Below are 6000 nucleotides of genomic sequence, written 5' to 3'. Positions count from 1 at the left end.
ATTTTTATTGGGAAGGTCAAAGACTTGTGTTTTAACTACTAAAATTTGACTGTTTTCCATTGCAGATTGTCTTGGGTCAGACCCAAGCTTTTGCATGTGCTCAACCACAAGAAACGCCCCTGGAGAACTTCTTTTAAGGCTGGTTTTGGTGTGACAAAAGCAACCAAAAGTGGCTTTGAACTGCACCTTAATGCCAACATCTGACTTTTTTCTGTGTCCCAAACTGAAATCCCATTCTTCATTTTCAAATTGATGAGGACATCATGCGTGCTGTTGAGGAGTATCTGGAGACTCAAGATGTGACCTTCTTATGCGAAGGGATGTTGAAATTTGAGCATTGATGGACCAAGTACACCGGAAATAAAGAGGACTGTGTTGAAAAATAAAGCAAGAACAAACTTTCTCCTGTGGCGTTTTCTGGTGCGGTCAAGAACTTTTTGAACTACTCATGTACCATGGAGTAGGTACTGTTTTCACTACTGAAAACAAACCCTGAAAGAGGCTCTACAGGGGTGGCTCTTGCAGTTGGAACATGCAAAAAGGTCTTAATACATGCTGTTTTCCACTGCAAATTCACTGTAAACATTCATCCGAGTCCCTAGAGTGGACTCTTCACCAAAATCTACGCCAATGCAAACTGTGCTGCATATTTCACATGGACTGACAGCTCATTAAATTCAAAGTCACCTTATGATAATTTTATTGCCCTGTCCTAATGTAGAATTGAGTATTTTATTTTTTTAGGTCTCCTTGGGTATCTTTCTCTTATCCTTGTTGCCGCATGTCCATCAGAGTGGCCCTGCTGAGGAAAGGCTTATAAAAGAAAACCAGCTGCAACTGCTCCAAAATAAACTGTCCTACATCACAAAACTTTTTCTGAGTGCGCTTTTAATACATGCGACCGACGCCGCTGCTATTTCTCCCCGCTGCCACTTTCCAAATTTACTGCTGCAGAGCTTCAGTCCTGCTGGAGGAATGGAATGAGAGGCAGCCGTGGGACGTACCAAGTCACTCTCCTCACGGGGGGGGGGGTTCGCTATGAGTACGGCGGATATTCTTGGCATTAACACGAACAAATGTACACTGAGAATGCTCCACGGCATTTATATAGTTCTTTGAATATTTTTCTGATATTGTTTTTGTCTGTTTTGTTGTTTCTAGCAAAAAGAAAATCCGTATCTTCACCCGGCGTCCCCTCCTCTAGCGCGTCCACTCGCCGCACATGTATTCCTATGCGCGGCTCCAGCGGGGACAGACTGTGGCTCTCGTCGGTGGCGGCCGATCGGCGACTCTTCACCTCGCGAAACTTCGTGAAGTATTTCCAAACTGTGGATTTTTTCCCTCCTCAACACCTCAAGAGAACTCATTTGGATTAACTCTCCTAAAGGGAATAACTTGTTTTATCGTAGAAAGGTGAGTTTTACCTTAAATTTTGAATGCCTTCATCCGTTTTTTTTAATTACTTCACACTGAGGGGATTTTTAACGGTTGCGACTTTTTGCTAGCTTAGCTGTGGCGTCTTTTTAAAGCTAAGCTAATCCTTTAACGTCTCCTTCCATTTTTTTATCAAGTTTGTTCAGTATATTTAGCATTTTACACGAGTATTTTGAGCAATTTATGTCCGCTACGAGGCAAAGTCAGGGCAGATGAGTAGTGTTGCTTCATCAGCGGTGATGCTGCCAGGATATTCACTGGGAATGCTGCCCCGAAATATGACTCTACATAGTTGTGGCATTGTATCTTTACTTATATAAAGCAGACTTGTTCAACTCATACTTTATTCAGTTTTAAAGAGTTCTAAATAGTTGCTCAGATCATCACCCTTCTTATCAATCTGATGCCTTCGTGGAAAAGCAGAGGAATTAGTGTCTCTGCCCACGTTTTGTCTGTTTTAAGCAGTAAAATACTTTAAAAGTTGTTATTCTTGCATTATTACCACACTTAACACCAACAATTAAGTGTGGATGCCACGACTTGTATGGCACTGAATTATGTGCACCCCGTTCTCATCAATCCTGTTTTGTGCTGCAAATTCCCCCTTTGTTTTCCTATTGAGCAAACTGCAAAGTTGTTGTCTTAGTCCCCAGGAATCCCAACAATGTCCCCCCCCCCCTGTTTAATATTAGACCACAGAGCAACCAAGAGCAAAAACAGAAACGTTTTCCTGCTTATTATAAGATGTAAACATCGCTTGAATGTGAAAGTTCTGTTGTGCACTAGCTAAAGTTATTTTTAGATTTGCCTCATTTTCAGAGGGGTCAGTGTCAGAAGTTGAGCACTTTCTGGATCCGCTGGGGTTTTGGTTATTTGCTCAAGGGCACTTCAGGAGAAAGGATGTTTTGCCACTTGAACTTTTGTCCTGTTGTTGGTTGGTTTAACTTAATTTGACACTCATATGCCCTTTGTCAAACCATAATAAGGACATTGATGTAATATATTAAACACTGTTCCACAATGATGTTTATTGTGTTTCTCAAACTGGCAGCTTACAGATGAAATCAAGACTTTTGGCTTGAGCTGCACAAAATCAGTGTTACACTCAGTGCGGGGATCCCCTGTTAACACTTGAAACTCATCCAGCGCATATGGCAGGTTAATCAGCTACCTTCTGCGGTCCATTCCCCAGCTACAACACTTTCGATCCAGGTCTCCGCTCCAGCTGTGGGGGAAGAAAAACAGTCGTGTTGTTGAGGTCGTGACATTGTCTTGGCTAGGTGGTGTAACAGAGCAGTGTGAATGGGGAGAGATGGTGCAGGTGCTGTCTGCACAGGAAGAGCAGCGCTGGAGTCGGAAACATAAAGGAAATGTGTGAACAAAGATGGTTGGTATGTGTGTCGGTGACTCATTCAGATGAGTCTGTGTAGGAATGTGCGACGGGATGGTCCATAATTGCACAAGGCCATTCCCACTGGAGCACCACTAAAACTTTATGTGGATAGCGGATACGCTGTGGAACTCTTATCCTTCGTTTTTTTCTTGCTGTCACAAAACCCCCGCTGACATATGACTTCAGCGAATGTTGGAGCTGATGTTGTTTTTAAATTTACCAGTGATTTCCTCAGCATTTAACTCAGCATCAGAAGCTTAACTGAATCCCTAGCCTCGGGGCTGACTTTCCCTGATGCTAACACTCCACTGTGAATACAAAAACTGCTACCTGAGCTGAAGAAGAAAGCATCTGTGGTGCAATACATAGGTAACTGGAGATAACCTGTTATACAGATTTTACATAATCGTCTCTTCAGAATGCAAATTCTCCCAGGGAAGCCCGATACGTGCTAGAAGGAGATCTTCATAACATTTTAGAAGCTTGTTTATAAAATGCTTTCTTCTGACTTTATCGCTTAATCTGCCTTCAGCCTTGTTCCTCGAAGATAAAGTGAGAGAGAAATTGTATTTTGACTGTCAGGAGAATGTGGCTGAGGACTAAGAATGCCACAGCTCCATGAGAAAGGATGAGATTACTGTTATTGCCATAAAGTACGAGAAACTCTATCTCTGACGGTCCTATTGCATGTCTTATCTCTGTCTACAGAGTGAGGGTGTGTATACAGTCAAATCCTGTCTGTGTAAGTTATACAGGTGCCCTGGGCCCTCTGCTGCTATCAGTCTACACTGTCTAGTCCATGTAGCTGCTGTTGGATTCAAACCTCATATCTCAGGAAAGTCATGTTACAGAAAGCTCAATTTCGAGGAGCCATATATTTATTTCTGTATTAATCCTGTATTTTGACTCTCTTTATGGCCCTGTGAGTGCTGCAAACATTCTGCAACAGACATCACAAACCCTGATGTCAACTGAAAACATCAGCTTTTACTGCAACCTCAGGGATGCTGTTAGACTCCTCATATCAGTGTCTCAAGTTTGCTCAGAAGACATAAGAAAAAAATGGGTCAGTGCTTCCTAGTTTTGTCTCCCTTTGTCCCTTTTCCTTGAATTGTGTTTTTCCTTCTGCTTTCATGGACTCCCTAGTGAAGCTTTAGTCTTTTGAAGGAAGTGGACCTGAGAGATTTAACCTGCCAGCATCCCCTGAGGATATTATCAGCTTACTTCACATGCTCCTTACTGCAGCCCTTAATGTTTCCTTTGATTTTGGACGAACTGGAAACAGGGAGACCCAGATCCATTGATTGGTCAATAACACCAGACAATGAGGACAGAAATACATCTGAGCAGCATGTTTATGTTTCAGTATGTTATTCTGTAGTTCCTGCTTTAAGCCTTGTTGCATTATCTTGACTTTGTTTTGGTACTTTTAATGCTCCGGAGCAACAATGACAACCAAGCTGAGCTGCATTGTGTAACTTTCCTGCTAATGTATCAGTCTTTGTGTCAGATTAAGAGTTAATAAGATAAGGTTCTTCTTCACCTGACTTGTGCACCTTATAGAGGCAATATATATATAACATCTCATTTGCTGAACATTTTATCAGTCGAAAAGCCTTACATGCAGGTAATGTTAAACATTGGCTTATTGACTGTGCACAGAGAAGCTTCTAGTCTCCACTCAGATACTGCAGTGCAACTCTGACAAATGTCACCAATAATAATTTAGAAAATAGTGAATAAAGGTGTTGTAATATCAGCTTTACCCATTTTGGAACCTAGTGATTTCATCTACAGGACGTGTTTCCTACGAATTGAGTCAAAGCCAAAATCAAGATTGTGATTCATATTTGATTAATTATGCAGCCCTCCAGTCCAATAATTAAGAAAGCTCAATTCGTGCAACTGTACATCGTTACACACTTTCTCAATATTTTCTTTTCATTTCATAAAAAGCTGCACAAAACTTTCTGCTCAGTTTTTTTTTTTTTTTACCAGGAGTTATAAAGACAAACCACGTTTCAGTCTTTTAACGCTCCCTCAGGTGTGACTGTGTAAACAACAGAAGATCACCTGCATGTTTTCTTCCAGTCAAAATGGAAGTTCTTCACTTGAAACAAAACAACAGGGTTCAATTGGGGTTTTGTTATAATTGCAGCTCATTATTTTAACCCTCTCCTTTAAGGCTACTCGCGCTATTTCGAGCATACGTAATGGTCGGGTTGACGTCTCTGCGGTGTGTTGCACTGCGATTGCTAGTTTTGTGAGGTTACTCATGCAGAGTCCAAGCCTGAATGCTGGGCGGGGAGGGAAGGGAGCGACTGCTGACTGTGTTCTAACATGTCTGGCAGCGCCGGTAGTTTAAGATATGTGTGTGTGTGTGTGTGTGTGTGTGTGTGTGTGTGTGTGTGTGTGTGTGTGTGTGCGCACTCGCAGTCCTTGCTCAGAGCCACATGGATGCCAGATGCTATGAATGTTGAAGTAATTTTTCCGTAAAGGTAGCCGAGTTTAAGTGCACCTCCCTGAGAACTCATTGAATCCTCGCTGCTTGAGCTCTCTGTTGCCATTTTCTTACTGTAACAAAGGAAGTGTGTCCATACCAATACATGTGGCCTTTCGTTATGCAGTCAAGAATGTCATTATTTTAAGCAGTAGTGAGGAAAACGTTGATTCTTTTTGTTAATGAAAGTTTTGTTGACTCAGGGATAAAAAGCAGAAAGCCACCACAAGACTGCAATGCAGACTCCGTATGTTGTTGGTCTTAAAACTAATCAAGCGTTTCCATCCGTTTTGAATTAATAACCCAATTTGCTTTACAAGATGAACTATTTTGTCTGTCCGGAAAGTGAGTATCGTATGCTGTGTGCATGTCACAACTTTACAAACCTTCCACTCAGGCGTAGGAAATAACTTGAGGTTTATTGTGCAACTAGAGTGACTACAGCAGCATAGATATAGATTTGTTAACAGTAAAGTGGACTTATTTCTGTTCTACAAAAGACATTTAGCCTGTGAGTTGATGAGTAAACTACTTTTTATTTTATGGTTCTCACACGTGCAGCATATTGTAACTTGCTTCCAAATGATTGCAGAAATTTAGAGTAGAAGTTTAGGTTTATGAATAAAATCTGAAAAGTTAGCTTAACCACTAAGGGTGGTTCATGTTGAAACAC

General features: G+C 41.4%; 1 protein-coding gene across 1 annotated transcript in view; it reads left to right on the top strand.

Annotated features, from left to right (window-relative positions):
• Window positions 1-1167: 1167 nt before the first annotated feature.
• Window positions 1168-6000, top strand: part of frmd6 (FERM domain containing 6) — a 34278-nt gene continuing 29445 nt past the window's right edge. Inside the window, exon 1 of the mRNA XM_022205621.2 lies at window positions 1168-1413. The gene's annotated coding sequence lies outside the window, so the exon portion shown is untranslated. The remainder of the gene's footprint in view (window positions 1414-6000) is intronic.

This window comes from Acanthochromis polyacanthus, chromosome 1 (genome assembly GCF_021347895.1).
Source record: "Acanthochromis polyacanthus isolate Apoly-LR-REF ecotype Palm Island chromosome 1, KAUST_Apoly_ChrSc, whole genome shotgun sequence".
Taxonomy (NCBI): domain Eukaryota; kingdom Metazoa; phylum Chordata; class Actinopteri; family Pomacentridae; genus Acanthochromis; species Acanthochromis polyacanthus.
The sequence above is the reverse complement of the archived record's forward strand: the minus strand, read 5'-3'. Positions and strand labels throughout refer to the sequence as shown.